The 21,432-nt window shown below is 47.7% G+C and overlaps 1 protein-coding gene and 1 non-coding gene across 29 annotated transcripts in view; one reads left to right on the top strand and one right to left on the bottom strand.

Moving 5' to 3' along the window:
• Positions 1-21,432, bottom strand: part of LRRFIP1 (LRR binding FLII interacting protein 1) — a 160,185-nt gene that overhangs the window by 105,627 nt on the left and 33,126 nt on the right. The window lies entirely within an intron of this gene.
• TRNAY-GUA (transfer RNA tyrosine (anticodon GUA)) lies at positions 3,997-4,069 on the top strand. The gene has a single exon. It is a non-coding gene; the product is annotated as a tRNA-Tyr (tRNA).

Raw genomic sequence — 21,432 nt, 5'->3', positions numbered from 1 at the left:
AGCTTTGGTCAGCATTTTTGAGCACTGGGTGCTTTGCCCTCTTTATGGAACCTCCCCCTTCCAAGTCCAGAATTTTGGCTTTACTAGTTCCCCAAAGCCAAGCTTTCTGCGTTCTTGATGTATTATGAATAGGACTCTGTGAAACCGTAGACAAAGACCAGAAGGAAACACAGTAAACAAAAGAGCTGCTCTATTTAAGTGATAGAATTGTATTGCTGTTCAGAATATCCTCAGATATTGTTAGAATGCTCTTTTCATATAATAGCTTAAGGAACTTGCACTTTATTCAGGAGGCAGTAAAGGACCCACTGAAAGTGTTTGAATAGGGAAGTAGAATTTTGTTTGAACAAAGAAGTTGCAGGAAACAAAAAAAGGTTAAAAATCACCTTTGTTAATCTTTTCCAAAAGTTTCTTGGCTGATTTCACTATTTATTCTTCCAGATCAGCTTCAGAGTCTACTTTTTTAACTTTAAGCCAACCTTGTCCCCTAAACTGGGATATCATTGGAATTACTTTATGGATGTATTAACATCTTTTCAATACAGAGTCTTCTAATTCAGAAACAAGGTACCTCTCTCTCCATTTTTTTAGTCTATGTCCTTTGGTATATTGTTATAGTTGCCTTCATATAGGCCTTGCATATTTCTTTATTCCTAAATGCTATTTTGAATGAAAGCTTATCTTCTTGCCATCATTCAAAAAAAAAAAAAAAAAAACGACCATGGTGTATGAGAATGCAATGGTTTTTTTCGGGGGAGGGGAGAAGTAGAGAAACTTGTTCCCTGAGCACATTTAATCAATCAATTAACTTTGTATCGGAGCACAGCTGATTAACAATGTTGTGTTAGTTTCAAATGCACAGCAAAGTGATTCAGTTATTTACCTACATGTATCTACTCTTTTTCAAATTCTTTTCCCCACTAGGTTGTTATAGAATATTGAGCAGAGTTCCTTGTGCTGTACAGCAGGTGCTTGTTGGTTATCCATTTTAAATATAGCAGAGCGTACATGTCCACCCCCAACTGCCTAACCATCCCTCCCCCCTCACCCTTCCCCTCTACTATGGATGTTTGTTTATATAATTACAAACACAGGACTCAGTTTGGGGCTGAATTTTTGGATTAGCGTGCAAGCAGTTACACACTCTCTCTCTTTTCAGTAGTTACACTGCTGATCTCTTTATCCTGTCTGAACAGCAGCACTCCCATCATCAGAACATTACACCAGCCCCGGCCTGCCGTCTCTTCCTCCATCGGATGCTCTGAGTTAGGGAAGCAGTAAGGACTCAGCAGCTTTGGGAGTTTGTGCTTGTGCTGCAATAACACAGGACAGGACGGCAGGCTTATTACAACAGAAACAGCACTGCAGTTGCCTAGAAAGTAAACAGAGACTCTGCTGTCAGCCACTCGATAAAGCCCCTGAAAGGAAAGAAATTATAAGGCTCAGAAAAAAGACACTCTTGCCTAAAGGCCAGAATCTAATTTTAAACAATAAAAGATAAACAGGCAAAGCGACTTGAAGGAGGATTAGCACTGAAGTCAGTGAAAAGCTAATTATTATTGGCAGCGTCACCGTCTGATTTTTTTCTGCAGGGAGAGGCACCGAGGAGGAACGATCAGGTCTGGGGCCGACACTGCCCGTGCGGGGAGCTGCGCTCTGCCAAGAACGTGGTGCCGGCCTTGGCCAGTCCCGTAACCTCGGTCCACCCTCGGTTTCCTCATCCGTCAGAGAGGAGGGACAGCGGCAGTAACCTGGTGCACGCGGTGTGTCAGGTTCCATCCGTGATGACTCGAAGCCTGTACTTAAATAAATAAAGTGCGGTGCAGGTGTTTGGTTCACAGTGCACACGTTACAAAGTTCTTCAAGGCACATGTAACCTAAATCTACTGGAACCAGTCACTATTCACAAAGGGATCTGAGAGTTAACTTTTGTCCGAGACCAGCTGCCCCTCCTTCTTGCCTTCCGGCCTCACCCACTCTGGCTTCTATCTCTGCCAGTATCTCCGTGGCTCAGAAGCCACAGCCTGCTGGGTAGCTCTGGTGCAGGGGAAACACACAGGCTTGGTAAGCCCCTGCAACCAGAAGACGAACTGCAACTCTAAGTTGTGAGCTGGAGTAGGAGGAACCATGATTACTGTTCTAGAACAAGTGGCCTGAATTTTGGGAACGTTATTTGCCTTTAGACACTCTGAAGGAAGTTCTGGTCAGATGACTGGACTTGAACTTCACAGCCCAGATAAGGAGATACGACTGTGTCTCCCAAGAAGGGGATTAGGCAACAGAAGCCCACGAACTTCTCTTTTTGGGTAAAGAGACTCTCCTTTGGTACAATTTTTGAAAAAGAAGAAATTGTCCCACAGTGAAGCAACTAAGAATTTTGAATAAAGATATTCAAAGTTTTCAGTTTGAATATTCTATGATTATTTAGAACATGTGTCCTCCATTTAGCATAAAATATAATAAAACTGGGGCTTCCCTTGCGGCTTAGCTGGTAAAGAATCCACCTGCAATGTGGGAGACCTGGGTTCAATTCCTGGGTTGGGAAGATCCCCTGGAGAAGGGAAAGGCTACCCACTGCAGTATTTTGGCCTGGAGAATTCCATGGACTACAGTCCATGGGGTTGATAAGAGTCAGACATGACTGAGCGACTTTCACTCACTTGCTTACTTACTTATAATAACACCATATCTTCTAGCACCTTTATCTCCGGAAGGAGGCAAAAGGATGTGTAGGTAGGGAGTGCACACGTGCTAAGTCGTTTCAGTCGTGTCCAACTCTTCGTGACGCCATAGACTGTAGCCCGCCAGGCTCCTCTGTCCATGGGATGCTCCAGGCAAGAATACTGGAGTGGGTTGCCACGCACTCCTCCAGGGATCTTCCCAACCCAGGGATCAAACCTGCGTCTCCTACATCTGCGTTGGCAGGTGGGTTCTTTACCACCAGCACCATCTGGGAAGCTCGTAAGTAGGGAAGAACAGGAGAAATTAAGGAGAAACAGATTCACAGTTGGGAGGGGTGGTGAAATTTCAGTGGCTGCCTCCCATTGGCCACAGGTGAGTGTTCCCAAGGGGCCTGAGCTAACGCTTTCTTATTGGCTAGTAATGTCAGACACCTCAAGTGTTCACTGATATGTGAGTGGATAAATACACGTGGTATATCCATACAATGGAATATTATTGGGCCTTTAAGAAAAGGAAATTCAGATACATGCTTCCATGTGAATAAAACCTTGAAAACATTGTGCAAAGTGAAATAAGCGCATTGCAAAAGGACAAATATTATATGATTTCACTTACATGAGATACCTAGAATTGTCAAATTTATAGAGAAAGTAGAAGGTGGTTGCCAAATGGAGGGGACACAGGAATGAGTGCATGCATGCCAAGTCTCTTCGGTCGTGTCCACCTCTTCTCAACCCCATGGACAGTTGCCCACCAGGCTCCTCTGTCCTTGGGGATTCTCCAGGCAAGAACACTGGAGTGGGTTGCCATGCCCTCCTCCAGGGGATCTTCCCTACCCAGGGATCAAACCCCCGTCTCTTACGTCTCCTGCATTGGCAGGTGGGTTCTTTACCACTAGCGCCACCTGGGAAACCCACAGGAATGAGGGTCAGTGTTTAATAGACACAAAGTTTCAGTCTGGGAAGATGAGAAGGGCTCTGGAGAAGGTGGTGGTGATGGTTGCATAACTGTGAACGTACTTAATACTACTGAGTTGTATACCTAAAACGGGTAAGATGGGGAATTTTATGTTATGTGTGTTTTACCACACTAAAAATTAATTTATGTTGAAAGTTTTAGACCATAAGAAATGGCCAAATTGATCTTGGGATATCTACTTTATGGCATTCTGTCTGGCTATAAAAATGGTATATTTGATGAGTATGTAATAGAATGCAAAGCGCTTAGGACCATGCTGAGTGCACACTCTCAACATACACACTCCAATAACATCTATGAAAAAATAAATAACAAAGACCCTAACAAAATAGGGCTTCCCTGATAGCTCAGTTGGTAAAGAATCTGCCTGTAATGCAGGAGACCCTGGTTCGATTCCTGGGTCAGGAAGGTCCCCTGGAGAAGGGATAGGCTACCCACTCCAGTATTCTTCCCTTGTGGCTCAGATGGTAAAGAATCTGCCTACAGTGTGGGAGACCTGGGTTCAATCCCTGGGTTGGGAAGATCCCCTGGAGAAGAGAAAGGCTACCCACTCAAGTATCCTGGCCTGGAGAGTTCAGTCCATGGGGCTGCAAAGAGTTGGACGTGACTGATCGACTTTCACTACTAGACCCGAGGAAATGAGCTGAAATAGTGCCGTGATTGTTTTTATGTTATAATGAGAGTATAGATAGCTTTCTGTTTCCTTCTATTTTTCACCTTTTTTTTTATACACATGTACTACTTTTAAAGGGGGGAATAACACAGTTTCATTTTCCTCTGTAACTTTATTTGAAAGGAAAAGAAGAACGAAAAGAAAAACCTTTATGTGTTCATTTCCTAGAGGCTTTTAAACCTAAAAGGAAACCGCAATTAATTAGGCTGTTCTACTGTGTTTGCCTCTTTCCTACTTTTCTACCATACCACCACAGGTGCCCCTGGTGAGGCAGGCTGGTGAAGCCTGTGGCCATCCTCAGAATGGTATTTGTAAGTGCTTAAAGCAAAGTATAGTGTTAGTCGCTCAGTCGTATCGGACTCTTTGCAACCCCATGGACTGTGGCCTGCCAGGCTCCTCTGTCCATGGGATTGTCCAGGCAAGAATACTGGAGTGGATTGTCATTCCCTTCTCCAGAGGATCTTTCTGACCCAGGGATTGAACCCGGGTCTCCCTCACTGCAGGCAGATTCTTTACCGTCTGAGCTACAGGGAAGATCTGTAAAACAAAGTACACACAGTTACAAAGGAAAGTGATTATTATGAAATGTATTGTCAAAATATATTTTTAAATTGTGATACAGTATAAATCACAGGCTTCTCTGGTGGCTCAGTGGTAAAGAAACCACCTGCCAAAACAGGAGATGTGGGTTCAACCCCTCGGTGGGGAAGATCCCCTGGAGAAGGAGATGGCTACTCACTCCAGTATTCTGGCCTGGAGAATTGTATGGACAGAGGAGTCTGGCAGTCTACAGTCCATGGGGTCGCAAAAGAGTTGGGCATGACTTATTGACAACAACAACAGCAATCAATCAATCACAATACAGACAGGAAAAAAAAAAGAGAAATTATACCAGTTATGTTAATAGGAGTAATTTAATACAGGGGACCCACTAAGCAAGTGTTGAATGACTTAGAAGGCATAGGAGACTCAGGTAACAAGGAGGTAATAATTCGGGGAACACTAGGGCTGGGGGAACAGAGGGGTGAGTTAGTGTACCCCAAAGACTCAGAAGGCACTGTGCTCCAGAACCTCCACGGGCTCCGCGGCAGTGGTTTCTGAGAGCATGAAGAACGCTGGAAACAGAACCAGGCTGCCGGTGAAGGCGGTTGCTGGGGCGACGGCTTACAGAAACAGGAAGCAGGCGGGGCGGAGCAGACTTGTCTCCTTCCTCCGCCTCACTGTCGCCCCCTAGAGCCCGTGGGCAGAGCCCGGGAGATGAGGTGCGCAGAGCGCCGGCCCAGCGTCATACGGCCGGGAATAACTGGCCCCGGTACCAGCTTCTTTCCTGGTGCCCTGAGTAGCCAGAGCTCACGTCTACTTTAATATCCACATGACCATGTGAATTTCCCCAGCTGTCTGCAACCACCGAAAAGTTACACAAAAACAGTACTCGGTGATGAAGCCACGCGCACTTCTAACTCTGCTAGGGTTTGAGGCTGGCACTCATAACGTGAGGTAATGCTGCTCTTTTTTTTCTGACCCAATTTCAGGGATCCTTTGAAATCTAACCAAAGGCCCATGGAGGGTGAGGGGACCCAAAGTTCAGAATCCTTCTGGGTGTTAAAGTGCTTTTTTTTTCTTCCTTAAATTTTGCTTTAAAAGTCACAGGCTTGATCGCATGATCACAGGGTGGATCACTGATGCCAGGTTTCTCTTTGCAAGAGAAAATAACGGTGATGCAAGCTCATGTCTTTGGTGCACGTCTCTCTTTTCACTGATATGGTCAACCCGTCTTGCAAGCAGTAAGTAGTAACTGTTGCATCTTTATCCATTATATTGCACCTACTTTTAATGCCCCAGAAAGAAAGCGAACACACAGCTGCACTTACATCCTCATCCCACGCTCCTGGGGGCACGGATTTTAGGATTCCCGGGAAGTCTTCAGAGTTCTTTCCCGTAAGGCCCCTGGCCAGCCCCGCCTCATTGACCGTGACCCAGACGTTCCCCAGTCCAGATCTGTATTTCTTTTCTCTTGATTTGTCCAAGGTTCAGCCCACCGGCCAGGTGGACATCTCTGCCTGGAGGGCCCAGTCACCTCAAGCTCGAGATGTATTCAAAATGGAATTCCTGTCGCCTCCAACGGTCTGTCCTCTGCACTTTCTCTTCCAAGGGGGCGCTGCCGACCAGCGCCTCTGGGGAAGACTTCATTTGCGGTCTCTGGGTCTCAGCTGCCCATCAGTGAAGGAGAGGCAGTGGCAGACACAACCTTCGGGGCTGGTGGGAGGACTAAATGATCCCTCAGGTCCGGACATCAGCAAATGCCCGCCCGAGTGAGGCCGGCGCTCCTCCCCGCCCTGCGCAGTCCACCAGCAAGTTGGCTTCCCCTCTCTGAGTCACTTCAAGGTGCCCCCGGGCCACCGCCCCAGCCCGGCCTCAGCGAGTCTCCTCAGAATTACCGCAGTTGTCCCCGGTGCCGCCCCCTCCCCGCCCCCATTATCGCCCTGCCAATCATCGTCACGTCATCCACTCCTGTCACTCATCCCGTCATCACGCGGGGGTGGGGCTGCCACGGGTCAGAGACCACGGACGTAACAGGGGACAGGGCAGTCATGCCTCTGGGGGGAGACTGATGTCAAGTAACTGCACAGATAAGTAACCACTTATAACATGACAGGTGCCATGCCATTCAATGAAAATATCCCCACACGTGCCAGGCGTGGGGCTTGCAGCCAGAACACGCAGCTTTGTGTTTCTGAGAAAACAACAAGTGACTCGAGGTGGGGGAGAGGAGAGCCCTCCCGTGAGGCTGGTGGGGCTCCCCTCTGAAAGCCGGACAAAGGGCGACACCCGAGTCCCCAGGCCTCCTGGTGGCCTCCTGGATCCCTAACGCGGCCGACCGGCACCCTGCAGTCTCAGGCCGGCGGCAGAGGACTGCCTCCTGGTGGTCACTTCAAACCTTGGCGGCTGAATCCCCATGTTTCTTTTTTCCCACGAACTCAGCTCATGTGTGGGCCTAGGCACTTAGTCGTGTCTGACTCTGTGAACCCGTGGACTGTAGCCCGCCAGGCTCCTCCGTCCATGAGACAGTTCGTTACAGTGTTTCTAACAGCATTTGTAATAAAAGAGGACCCAACTCCCAGCTGAGGAACCTCGGTAACAAGCTCATCTATGTCAGAGTTTTATTTAACACAGAAACAAGATCACTTTTCTGTCTCACAGATGGAATATACACGCATTGATAAGCCTACTTTTAATCTATAAAGTTTGAACAGTGCTACAGATTGTAAACACATTATTCTCTGTGAAGAACTGAAAAACTATCAATTTATTAAAGGCACTGAAAGTCAGCATTTTGCTGCTTATTTATAGCAATATTTGAAAAATACAAGGTGAATCACATTGCAAGATTTGATTAGCACTTCAAGCTAAGAGACATTTTAAAATATGTATCATCCATTCTAAGATATTTGTAAGGTCTTATTTTAATATAAGATAAAGTATATATTCTTTTAGAATAACCAGAATAATAAACCAAGTATAGAACAAACTTAAATTTAGGTCAGTATTTTTTTAAGGCAAGATAAAATTTGTGTCATACGGTACAGAAAAATTTCTGCTTTCCAGTTTGAACAAGTAATATGATCATAATGGCTATCTAAGAATTTTTGAATATCTTATTTGTATTCAATTTTTAATTTTTCAAATATTAAACTCTCATTGAACACAAAAGTATAACTCTCTTTCCAAGAACCACATTTTCCGCCTCTGCTTTAGGAAGCTCTATGTTGTCTGCACATTTAAAGTCAGTAACAGGACAAGAAATGGGGGGCACTGACCCTTCATCTCTAAGGATCTATCAGTGACTCTGTCCTGAGACTGACCTGCTCGTTGTGTGCTTCCGTAGACTTCTAGAAACCTGAGGACCTAATATTCATTTCATTTAGTAAAAAATGCAGAGATTAGAATGAGGAAAAGAAACTCAACCTTGTGAACAGTGAAAAAGCTGTAAGAAGTATGTTACCAGACTGGTTCTGCACGTCTCTTAATCTACTTGGTGAGGTGGTCTGAGATACTTCACAAGGAAACGTGCACACACGTGCACAGATGCACACACGCCAGTGCTGGCCATGCGCCCTGGGCCGGGCTGGCTTCTCGGGGACACGGAAGCGGGGAGAGGGAGTGAGGAGCTGGTGGGCTGCCTGCCGCAGCCCCTCAGCCACACACACAACGCCAGTGCTGGCCGTGCGCCCCGGGCCGGGCTGGCTTCTCGGGGACACGGAAGCGGGGAGAGGCAGTGAAGAGCTGGTGGGCTGCCCGCAGCAGCCCCTCAGCCTTTGCAGAGCCCCCTGGCCCCCAGCTATTCTCTGTAGTTGTCCTAAGGATACAAAAGACCCAACACAAATGTCACCACTATAGTGTGTGTAATTCGCTCAGTCGTGTCTGACTCTTTGAGACCCCATGGACTGTAGCCGGCCAGGCTCCTCTGTCCATGGACTTTTCCAGGCAAGAATACTGGAGTGGGTTGCCATTTCTTTTCTCCAGGGGAGCTTCCCAACCCAGGGATTGAATCTGGGTCTCCTGCATTGCAGGAGGATTCTTTATTGTCTGAGCCACCAGGAAAGCAAGGGTTTACCCTTAATTGGAAGTGTCTGACTTAGATGTCCAACAGCAAGAGAGAATCTAGTTGTGCTGTCCTGGGTGTCTGACGTGTGGCAGATGAATTAGCTTTTGTGGGACCATTTGTTTTCACCGGTTGGGATTAAGCGTGTGGGGACCTGACTTGCTGTGGAAAGCCTCTGGCTCTCGGCTCTGAGCCTCTAGAGCAGCTGAGAACCACCCACTACTGGTTGTCGAGTGTGTGCGTGCTGCACGTTGTCACACGATCCATGACTGACGCCACGAGCTGACACAAGGCCATTGCTCGTCCCTTGCAAAGGGGGAGACCAATGTTACAGCAATAATTGCCACATGAACTGGAAGGGGTTCCCTTAATTCAGGATCCCAGGACCCTTTTAAAATGCAATAGAATAGACTGGTTTTCCACATACGACCTGAAGATATTGTGTCTGTTCAGATAAAACAAGGGGCGGATGAGAACCTTGTGGGGGGAGGGTTCACTGTGAAGCCCCCCGACCCCAAGCCCCATGTGCTGCGCTCAGCATCTCTGCTCGACTCTCAAGGGAAACATTTCCCCATGAGGCTCATGACAAAACCAATCACTAATACTGTGTAGCAGAGGCTATCGAAGTGCCTGACATGCTTTGTTATTTCTCACAGAAGCCCCATCAGGAGAAAGGACCCACTCTCCGATTTAGGATGGAGGTGGAGACAGGGAGAGAGGCTCGTTGAGGTCCTGGAAGCAGCAGGCAGTGGGGCCTTGTGAGCCCAGGACCGGTGTGAAGGGGTCCCCAAACCATCACAAGACGGCCACTGAACCCTGTATCACACGCTGTGTTGGCACTTTCCGGGTTTATCTCATTTAAGCCTCGACAGCCCTGAAAGGTGGTTATTATTATTCCCGGGCATCTTTTTGGAAATCATGGCTTGGGGTTGAGTGACGGATTCCAGCTGACGCAGGTTCGAGATGGCGTGGCCACACCAGGAGCTCAACGGCTCCCTCCCTAGCCCCGGCTCTTTCCTACCCCACCCCTGCCTCCACCGGACAAATGTTCTCTTTCTCCCTCTTAAAACCACAGCTGGAAGGGCCTCCGGACATGATCTGGCCTGGCTGCTGCTCCCAGTGGACGTCACTTTTCCAGCCTTGACAAGTGACCTGTCCAAGACCGCACGGCCGAGCACCACACCCAGGACAGAGCCATCTTCGCTTCAGCCTCCGTGTTCTGCCCCGCCAACTGTGGTTATAACGACGGCAAACAGCTTTACTGGGGACATTTCAGGCTTTTTCCTCTCCATGAAAAAAACCCAGTTGACAAATTGTCCTTAGATAATGTGTTATTTTTTCCCTTTCAGAATTACAACCATCTACCACCATTTGTCGAGTGTCCAAGAACACAGGAAACCTACTCCTCCCAGCTGGTTTTTGTTAGATGGCTTGGTGTCTAACATTCAGAGTTGTCCAGACTGTCCTGATCTCCTGCCAGAAGCTGACTCAAGCCCACTCTCTGGGTGATGTGGGAGACTTTGTGTCCAGTGGACACATCTCAGCTGGGTGGAAGCTAAGGAGACCTTGCAGGCTTCTGCTCATCAGTGACTGTTGCCTAGGGAACAGTGTGATGGAACAACTAGTCGGCGTCTAAGGAGATCATGTTCTTTTTAAAGAGAGGAGTGCGTATACGCCTTTACCCGAGCTGGAGTCCTTTTTTTGGTCCCACTTAAGTCCAACTTTCTGCTCTCATTCATCGGCCTAACACCCGGTGTCGGCTTCAACATCTTATAAGATAAGCCCGGTGGAGAACCTATTTTAGGGTTATCAAGCACCTGGGTAGGGTGTTTCTTGTAGGCAAGGAGGAAGATGTTCAGCTCCCGATTTTGGACGTCCCTGTTGTCCAGTGGTTAGGAGTCCCGGTGCAGGGGACCTGGGTTTGACCCCTGGTGTGGGAAGATTTCATACAGCTCAGGGCAACTAAGCCCGTGTACCACACTGCTGAGGCCCACGCACTCGAGAGCCTGTGCCTGGCAACAAGAGAAGCCCCCGCACGAGAAGCCTGCACGCTGCAACCAGGGAGCAGCCCCTGCTTGCCGCAAGCAGAGAAAGCCCGTGCGCAGCAACAAAGACCCAGCATGGCCAAAGACACTCTCCTAATCTCAGCTAAGGAGACAGATTTGCAACAGGCAATGCAAACGGGTTAATAAGTAAGCTCTAAGTCACCAAGAAAGAAAGAAATACTAACACTGCAAGCAAGCTTTGACAGTTTGAAAAAGAGCTTTCGAGACTGACAAATCAAAGAGTCACCAGTTTTTAGCTCCCAGATTTACAAAGGCACCTCCTCTTGTGGTGAGATCCTTCCAGACGACACAGATGCCAATGTAAACTGACAGCCTCTCAGGCAGGCAGTTGGAAAACAAGTATTGGGACCCTCACACGCGTTTAAACATTTAAAAGCTTTATTTGCACTTCCAATATCCCATTCAAGGAAATCAGCTTCCCTGCTGGCACAGATGGTAAAGAATCCGCCTGCAATGCCAGAGACCTGGGTTCGATCCCTGGGATGGGAAGGTCCCCTGGAGAAGGAAATGGCAACCCACTCCAGTATTCTGGCCTGGGAAATCCCATGGACAGAGGAGCCTGGTGGGCTACAGCCCACGGGGTTGCGAAGTCGGACGTGACTGAACCACTAACACTTTCCTACAAAACATGATTTATTCTTAAAGACATTCATCTGCCATGTTATTCACAACTGAGAAAAGAGACACCTGTAAAACACCTTTTCGCATCCAACAAGAGGAAAACAAAGACACAATGTAACAACCTCAGTGCTGTATTCTGTGGCCATTTAAAGGTTTTACAGAGCATTCAGTACCGAGGTTGAGTGGATTTCTTTCCTTAAAGAGGAGAACGAAAGATGCAGTATTGCTAAACATATAATTGAAGCCATCTTCAAAAACGCCATTGATACAATAGAGGGGAATAGAGCAAAATGCTAACAGGTCTTATGCTTGGTCACAGTACAGGGCATCATTTTTATTTTCTGTTTGAATTTTCCTAATTATTTTCTACAATGAATATGTACGACAGTTAATGTAATAAACATTTCCTGTCGTCAGCAATTATTACCCTTGTTGGTAATTTCTTCATTTATTCAGCCAAAAACTTGTTGTAAACCAAATTTTAGGATAAATGCTCTCAGGAGAATATGCAGTGGGTGTGAATGCTCTTACCCAGCCTGTGCAAGTCAGGGAGGGCTTCCTGGAGGAAGGGCAAACTGAGTCTAGAAGGATGGACAGTGATGGGAGAGACTGTTGGGTAGCTCAGCACGTCTGCAGTGCAAGATGCTGTGGGAGGGAGAGGAGATGGGAAGGGGAGCTAAGAGGCCCCTGGTGTTATACTAAGAGCTTTAAATTGGTCCTGGACGCTATCAGTTCAGTTCAGTTGCTCAGTCATGTCTGATTCTTTGCAACCCCATGGACTGCAGCTGGAAGCTGTAGGGAGACCCCATGGACTGTGACCCTAGAAGCTATAGGGAGTCATTAAGAATGGTGAAGGCACTTCCCTGGTGGGTTAGACCGTAAAAAATCTGCCTGTAATGCAGGAGACCTGGGTTCGATCCCTGGGTTGGGAAGACCCCCCTGGAGAAGGGAACAGCTACTCACTCCAGTATTCTGGCCTGGAGAATTCCACGGACAGAGGAGCCTGGTGGGCTACAGTGCATGGGGTTGCAAAGAGTGGGACACAACTGAGCGACTTTCACTTTCACAAGGATGGTAACAGAGGGAAACTGTGGCATGAGGTCTGTGTTTGCTGGGACTCCCTGGGACACCACAGTGAAGACAGGTTTGAGGGGAGCCAGTCTTGGAAGCCCACAGGCTAGGAAGCTACAGAGGCAACCACGCGAGCCATGCTCACAGCTCCACAGAGGGAGGGACATGGAGGGGGTTGGGGTTCAGATGAGGGATCCTGGCTCAGGCAGCTGTGGCGGGGTGGGGACGGGAGATACAGGGGGGTAGTGGCCGGTTAGGGGTGAAGATGCTCAGTGCTGTGGACATAGCATCATCAAACCAAATTTGAAGGAGAGGGTTTCAGGGAAGGACGTGGAGAGGTCGTGAGGGGGGTTAAAGCCGTGGGAGCGGCTGCACAGAGAAGAGCCTAGGGTGTGACAGAGGACAGAGACAGGGGCAGGTGGGAAACACATGGTCTGAGGGTCACACGGCAGGAAGGGAGGCCGAGGGGCCGCTCTGTGTCAGAGCGCGGCTCCCCAGCCCCTGCGTAGGTGGTTTCTGGTCTGTGTCCATCCCGGACGGAAGCCGCGGGTACCACACTGTGGGTGGTGATGGGTGGATGAGTGAGCCATGCTCCCATTCACGGAGGCGGGACGTCGGCTTCTGGCCTCCGCAGCGGCAGGGCCAGCCTCCCTCCCCTGCACCCTCCCTGCCTCCTGCTCCATCTCCAGGTAAGAGAAAAACCCCAGTCTCTGAGAGGACGGGCAAGAAGAGTAAAACGCCAGCCCACAGGGGCCTCCAGCAACTGGACAGCAGGAACATGGCTGAGCGGCCCCAACCTGCTTCACGGCTGCGTCCATGTCCCTCCACAGACAGCCACGTGCTCCACGCGGCGGGCAGGAGCCTGACTCTGGAGCCTGCTGAGTGCCTGGGTTCTCCTATTTAATTTCCACCCCAGCCATTTTCCAAGGAAGGTTATGGAGGCAAAAAAAAGAAAAAAAAAAGGTGAACTATTAAATAAATTGCCCCAAGTCATGTGGCTGGTGGGTGGTGTGGCCAGGACCCAGGGGCTCCCCCAAGGGGAAGGTCTGGGAGCCTGGGTGTTTTGAATCAATGATCCTCGGGGTCAGGGGCCTGGAAAGCAGCAGGGAGTTGCCATGGAAACCCTCTGTCCTGCAAATCCAGCCAGTGAGGAATAGCTGGCCCCAGGGCCCCTAGCGTTGACCTCAGCCCCAGCCCTTTCGCCAGGTAAAGAATGCCCGTCACGCTTTCCACATGGAAGGGGTGTCGCCTCTCTGCTACACCAGCCAACTCAGCTGTGCTGAAGTTGTCAAACACCCCCCTCCACACACACACAAGATCGCTCCTACAGAGCATCCAGTTTTCATGCTAATGAAGCTTATGAAGAGCACGTATTTGTTGCTGTATACCTGAGACTAACACAACATTGTGAATCAACCATAATGAAGTGAAGTCGCTCAGTCGTGTCCCACTCTCTGCGACCCCGTGGACTGTAGCCCACCAGGCTTCTCTGTCCATGGGATTCTCCAGGCAAGAATACTGGAGTGGGTTGCCATTTCCTTCTCCAGGGGATCTTCCCGACCCAGGGATCGAACCCAGGTCTCCCGCATTGGAGGCAGACGCTTTAACCTCTGAGCCAATCAACCATAGTCCAATATAAAATAAAATTTATTAACAAAACATATTATTGCTTTATTTTTGTAGTGCCTTTTGGTAGCTTATGGAAGGAAATGAGTTAGGATAAAAATTCACTTTGAAATACTGTGCTGATAATCAATGAGGCCTCAGACTATGATATCTTGCGTTATAGCTGTCTCCAGGAACCAACTCAGTCTCACAGGAAGACTGGATTCCTATGCTGACTCTCAAATCTGGGAGAAACATCGGGACTCCTGTGTTTCACAGATCACAGGTTATTTATATATGTTTTATCAAAATTGCAGGCTATTAAATTAAATCATTTCAAAATATAAATATGTCAGGAGAACAATTCACTCCAGTAAATAACAAAATCAACATTTCTTTCTTTTTAAACAAAATTGCTACTGTGTTTTAAGTTAACCTTTATTTGAAACCCTTAGACTTCAGTTTCGTTAACTTCAAAAAGCATCAGTAAATAGTTTATTCCACCATCAGACCTCCTGCATTATTTAACAGTAAGAAGCTTATTTAAATGTTTCATGAATTATTAAAATTGTACGTGTTCTTTAAGATACGTGAGAAACTCAAAAATCTTTCAGAGTCAGCACGGTGCAGTGGGCCGATAACAAGCCTGAAGTCGTGTATTAGCTTCCAGAAAAAACCCTACGTGCAGTCTCGTGAATGGAGATTCTTGGCTGTCATGAAATTCTGCAATGTAGTGGAAAACTAATTCAAGGGGGCATGAGACACAGTACGCTCAAGAAGCCTTCACAAAAGCTCGCATCCTCTGAACTGAGCGATTTCACCTCCAGCCACGCCAGAGATGCAGGCAGAGATGGTTAAACGTGGCTGTTCGTCTCCATGTTATTTAGAGCAAGGGAATGAGGGGCTTATGTGCACAGACTGCGGTAAATATCGGAAGAGCACTGTGCAGCCAGTGGGTAGAAAAATGTACATCTACAGTGATTATTTTAAAAAATGATACTTGCTCAAAATTCTAGTATTCAAACAAAAAAGTTCAAAGAAGGCAGCAAAAACACACTTCCAGATACCAGACCTCACATCTTCAAGGAAGTCCGTTCAGTTTCTGAGCAGCATCACTTTCCATTTTGTATAGAACGGAGCCTTCCCAAAAGCCCCTGATCATCACCAGCAGGCTTCCTGACCCCAAATTAGGCAAAAATACCCACCCCGGTACTCATCCTACAGTGCCCAGTGCCAAGTCACTTTAGTCATGTCCAACTCTTTGCGACCCCATGGACTGTAGCCCATCAGACTCCTCTGTCCATGGGATTCTCCAGGCAAGAACACTGGAGTGGGTTGCCATGCCCTCCTCCAGGAGATATTCCTGGCCCAGGGATCACACTCACATCTCCTGCATCTCCTGCACTGGGAGGTGGGTTCTTTCTACTAGTGCCACCTGAGAATGGCACCGTAACCAATCCCCTGATGCCACTCTTCTAGCAGGAGCTTTGTCTTGAGGCTGTAACAGTTGGCTACTAACGCACGAAAACTGTCCGCTCTCCTCGGCCTTCAGGAGGTCGGCCCGCCACGCTCGCAATGCCCACAAGCTCTCCGCTCTCTGTTCTTAATAAACTGACTCCTTTCTGAGATCCTCTGAGTCTGGAGCTTCTTTTGCAACCTGTGTTCAGACTGTTGCAACGCCCATGCCACAAACCCTACCTCCATCTGCAGTCCTGCCACCAAGGTTCAGTCCACTGTGGCCCTTCCTGAAGCCCCAGGCTAGGCCCCCTGACATCCTCTAACTATGCCCCTCTGGGTCTTCCCGAGGCGTGAGGTGCTGCCGGGTTCCCCCCTGAGTCTGGGTGGCTCTTCTCTGGCCCTGTCTGTCTACCCTCTGCATCCCATTCTCCCCATCTCCTTAAGAGATTTCATGGACCATCCCCAAATGAGATGATTCCCAATTCCAGGTCACCATGTCTGAACGTTTGCTAGACCTTTCCATCGGGGCAGCCCTCAGCTCCCTCAAACACAACGCTTTCAGACGGACTCTTAACTCTCCCCTGTGTGCCACCCTGCCCCGCCAGCCTCCTGGCTCCCCAGACTGGATAAACAGTACCGTGACAGCGTACCCTCCTTCCCCATGCTGGAAATCTAGCTATTCACCTCTTTCCCTCCTGTGTCAGAACAGCAAAGTCTTTATCCATCATGTTTTAAGACCGTCGTTATCAGGATGGTCAAGTGGTCTGGGGTGACAGAATCAAACCGAAAAATCGAGTCCTTTTAGTTAAACCAGTGCCAGCTGTTAATGGTAACCAGTGCACTTTAACTCAGAGAAAATAGGTTTCACTATAAATAGCCAGATTGAGAAAGGGAGCATAAAACTGTCCTAGTTATCAGGTATTATTAATGGATTTTACTGCAGAACAAACAGGTATTTCAGGTCAGTTTATCACATACTGTTATACGTCTTCAAGTCCCAAGATAAAGGGAAAAAATACCTTCAGTGGCTAGGCCTGGGAGGAAAAAAAGGTTTTCCTGATCTTGTTGAAGGGCTTCAGAGCGCAGGACACACACCACACACTTCCACCCTGAGGGACACGCGCACACTCGTGAGCGTAGGAGCACTGTCCCTACTCCATCCTCCCAATGATCATGTCCACCCAGAACCTGTGACCGTGACCTTCCTTGGAAACAGGTTCTCTGCAGATGCAGTCAGGCTGAGCTGAGGTCATCCTAGATGAGGACGGACCCTCATCCTTGTAAGGAGAGAGAAGCCTGGACTCAGAGACACAGACATTCAGGGAGAAAGCGGTGGAGACAAAGGCAGAGCTTGGAGGCGTGCGTGTACATGACAGTTTCAGCAACTCCCAGAAGCTGGAGAGGCAACAGACTCTCCCCAAGACTCTCCAGAAGGAACTGACCCGAACGACCCCTCCAGCCTCCAGAGCCGTGAGAGAAGGAATTTACACTGTTTTCAGCCCCCCGTTTGCAGCAGTTTGTGACGGCCGCCTCAGGGCATAACAAAAGCTCCCTGTCATAGGTTGCCAGATTGTACGTCTTGCCCAAAGGAATCCTAGTGACCCCTCTTCTGGGGGCTCACGGGTACCCGGTTGGCACAGCCTCTGCCAGGCAGTCTGGCCACATAACTGCAGTGGGGGACGCGGGAGACAGAGAAGTGCTGCCATCGTCTTTCTGGAGCTGTCCCCATGCAGGGCAAGCGGATGTACTTGCCATGACTGGCACATGCCCGTCACACACCTCAGCTTCATTTTAAAATCCCACTGACAGCGACGAGGCCATCGGGATCTTCTTTAGTCTTTTGCTTCTGCCCGAGAGGATCAGCACCGAGGACGAAGCTGGCACCACGCTGAGGACAGGGGCATCCACACAGCCCCGGGCCCCAGGCAGGGAGGACCAGGGCCCAGAGCAAGGTGGGCGGTGGGGTAAGCGAGAGCGAGTGCCAGCCACGTCCCAGACTCAACTGGGATCCAGAGGCAGAAGGGGTGCTGGGGAGGGCAGCCTGCCAGCCGGAGGGCTCCGAAGAACCGACACTCCCGCTGCCCACCCTCCCAGGAGCGTGGGGGAACCTGCAGTCAGAGGAGAGGGCTCCAGGCATGGTGCCGTCCGGGCCGGCTGGACACGTGGTCCACTGTGTCCCCCACAACTAGCAGAGGCTGGGAAAGCAGACGCTCCACCCGACGGGAAACTCCTGGGGGCCCGAGAATGGCAAACAGCTTTTTTCTGTTGGTTGACTGTCTTTTGACCTATTTTTAATGTTGGTTTTTGCCATAATGACTTCCCTAGTGGCTCAGATGGTAAAATGTCTGCCTGCATTGGGGGAGACCTGGGTTCGATCCCCAGGTTGGAAAGATCCCTTGGAGAAAGAAATAGCAACCCACTCCAGTACTCCTGCCTGAGAAATCCCATGGATGGAGGAGCCTGGTAGGCTACAGTCCATGGGGTCGCAAAGAGTCGGACACAACTGAGCGACTTCACTTTCACTTTTGCCATAATGAATATATTCATGTTTAAGTCAAATGTAAGCATCTCTTATAACTCCTATGTTTCATATCTTACTTTGAAAGGCTTTCCAATATTATTTCAAGATTCTCTCATTTCTTCTTATAATTCTATGGCTTCATTTTTTTTCTATTTAAGTCATTGATACTCTTGTTATTTTTGATGTAAGTTGTGAAGCATTTACTGACCTAACTTTATTCCATACAATTTGCTATCTGTCCCCAAACAATCACTTAATAATTTATTTTCCCCCACTGGTTTGAAATGCTCCTTTGACCACAAATAACAGCTCTTTCTTTATTTCTGCATTTTGTACCTTGTACCTGACCTGCCTATTCTGAGATGTGCTTGTATCATACAGCCTTATTTATTACAGATTTATAATGTAGTTAATATTTTAAGGATAATCTGCCTATGAATGTTACTTTTTTGGAATTTCCTGGTTATTATTGCTTGTTAATTTTCCCATATGTATCTTAGAATCAGGCTGTCAATCAGGTTTCAAAAGAAATCCTATTGCTATTTTGATTGGAACTGGCATTCTGCAGATTGATGTGGGAGGCTTGATATTTTTCTGATATTAAGTCATCCTATTTGAGACTATAGTATGCCTTTCCTACTATTGAAGTCTTTGCATCTCCAAATGGTGTTTTAAAGGTTACTTTACATAAACTGTGCGCTGTTAAGCTTATTTCTTGTTTTTATTTTTAATTTTTGCAGTTATTAAATGGGACTGTTTTTTTCCATCATAGCTGCTAAACTGGTCACTGCATGTGTCTATGGAGCCTGCTGACTTCAGTGCAGCTCTTCACAGCCAGCTGCCCTACTGGGTTCACGCCTTGTTTGTAATCCTTTTCCCGGGTGGTCCTCTGGGTCACAGCTCTTCTCCACTGGTTTTAACCTTAGTCCTACAGCGCAATAGGCACAAGGCTCACGTTCAGGCCTTTTGTGTGGTGGTTTACTCTCTTGGCTGCACTGATTCTCAAACTTGGGATTTTAAAAAATACTGGTCACTCGGTGCAGACAGCAGAGTAACTGACTTAATGAGTGTGGGGTGTGGCCTGGGAAGGGGATTTATAAAGGACCTCCAGGTGGTTCCGCTGAGCAACATTACGTGGAAAACACCATCCCCAATAGTTTATCCAAGAAGGGGCTCCTGGAGTGATATTCCTGAATTCTTGCATTTTCAAAAATCGAATTTTGTTTCCATACACATCTCTTCAGAGAAACTCTATGCACATATCAGTTCAGTTGAGTTCAGTTGCTCAGTCATGTCCGACTGTTTGCAACCCCATGAATCACAGCACGCCAGGCCTCCCTGTCCATCACCATCTCCCGGAGTTCACTCAAATTCACGTCCATCGAGTTGGTGATGCCATCCAGCCATCTCATCCTCTGTTGTCCCCTTCTCCTCCTGCCCCCAATCCCTCCCAGCATCAGGGTCTTTTCCAGTGAGTCAACTCTTCGCATGAGGTGGCCAAAGTACTGCAGTTTCAGCTTTAGCATCATTCTTTCCAAAGAAATCCCAGGGCTGATCTCCTTCAGAATGGACTGGTTGGCTCTCCTTGCAGTCTAAGGGACTCTCAAGAGTCTTCTCCAACACCACAGTTCAAAAGCATCAATTCTTCAGTGCTCAGCTTTCTTCACAGTCCAACTCTCACATCCATACATGACCACAGGGAAAATCACAGCATTGACTAGATGGACTTTGTTGGCAAAGTAATTGCATACAACTTTTTTCCTCTTTAAATTTGAATGGCAGTTTGGGGTGTACCATCCTGGGTCATCCTGCCTGTCCTTGGCTTTGTGGCCATTGCTCTAACTGTCTTACTTTGAGTGTTACCATGGAGAAGTCAGGCCAGCGTGAATGTTTTTCCTTTCATGTGTGACTTGATCTTTTTGCTTAGCTTCCCATGGGAATCTTTATTATGGCATCTAGTAATTTTATTAGACTGCGCCTTGGTATTGACTGCACTATGACTGTTTTCTGGGTCACAGTGTAAATTCAAGTCTTCTTTTTAAGGTGTTCTGTTAATCCGTATTTTGAAATATTTATTGCATTCCATTTATTTTGGCTTCTTCTTTGAGGATTCCAATTTTGCATGTGTTGACTCTCCACTGCCTGCTTTATTAAGGACAATAGCATCAACAAATGCTTGAAAACTATAAGTCTGTTCAGGTATAAGGCAGATTTATCTTTGTCTGGTAGGCCTACTTCTCCAAAGTGAAATGTATGCTCTTCAAATGATCTTTTTTCTCGTCTTTTTTTAGTTCCTCCTTCTATTTTTATTCACTGTACTGTACAGTGAATTAACTTTTATTGTGGTGGTTGTTGTTCAGTTGCTAAGTCGTATCTGACTCTTTGGAACACCATGGACTGTAGCACACCAGGCTTCCCTGTCCTTCACAATCTCCTGGAGTTTACTCATTTCCATCGAGTCGGTGATGCCATCCAACCACCTCATCCTCTGTCGTCCGCTTCTCCTCTTGCCCTCAATCTTTCCCAGAATCAGGGTCTTTTCCAGTGAGTCGGCTCTTTGCATGAGGGGGCCAGAGTATTGGAGGTAGTGCACGTATAATTATGAATAAGTAACCACACGTGTGTTGGATAGAGATTCTATTTGAAATCTGCTGCTGGATTTCACTGTCCTCAACAGTGACTGATGTGAATACAAGAGTACCAGGCACTGTGACTCTGAGGGCTCTGTGGCCCACAGCCGAGAACCACTGCTTTCAAAATCTAGCCGAAGTCTTGTACATATAGTTGCTCAATAAATATTAGTTGATTTACTGACCGTGAAAGGTATTTAAATAATATAATAAACCATGTACCTCAACTTGGCCAAAAAAGGAGCATATATGTAATTTGAGTAAATCTATTCAAAGATTTGAATAGATTCAAAGATTTAGGGCCTTCCCTTATAGCTCAGTCAGTAAAGGATCTGCCTGCAGTGCAGGAGACCCGGGTTCGATCCCTGGGTTGGGAAGATCCCCTGGAGAAGGAAATGGCAACCCACTCCAGTATCCTTGCCTAGAAAATCTCATGGACAGAGAAGCCTGGTGGGCTGCAGTCCATGGAGTCGCAAAGAGTCGGACATGACTGAGCGACTAACACACACATTCAAAGATTTAAA

This window comes from Bos mutus, chromosome 3, assembly GCF_027580195.1.
Source record: "Bos mutus isolate GX-2022 chromosome 3, NWIPB_WYAK_1.1, whole genome shotgun sequence".
Classification (NCBI taxonomy): domain Eukaryota; kingdom Metazoa; phylum Chordata; class Mammalia; order Artiodactyla; family Bovidae; genus Bos; species Bos mutus.
Note: the sequence above shows the minus strand (reverse complement) of the source record. Positions and strands in the feature narration are given on the sequence as shown.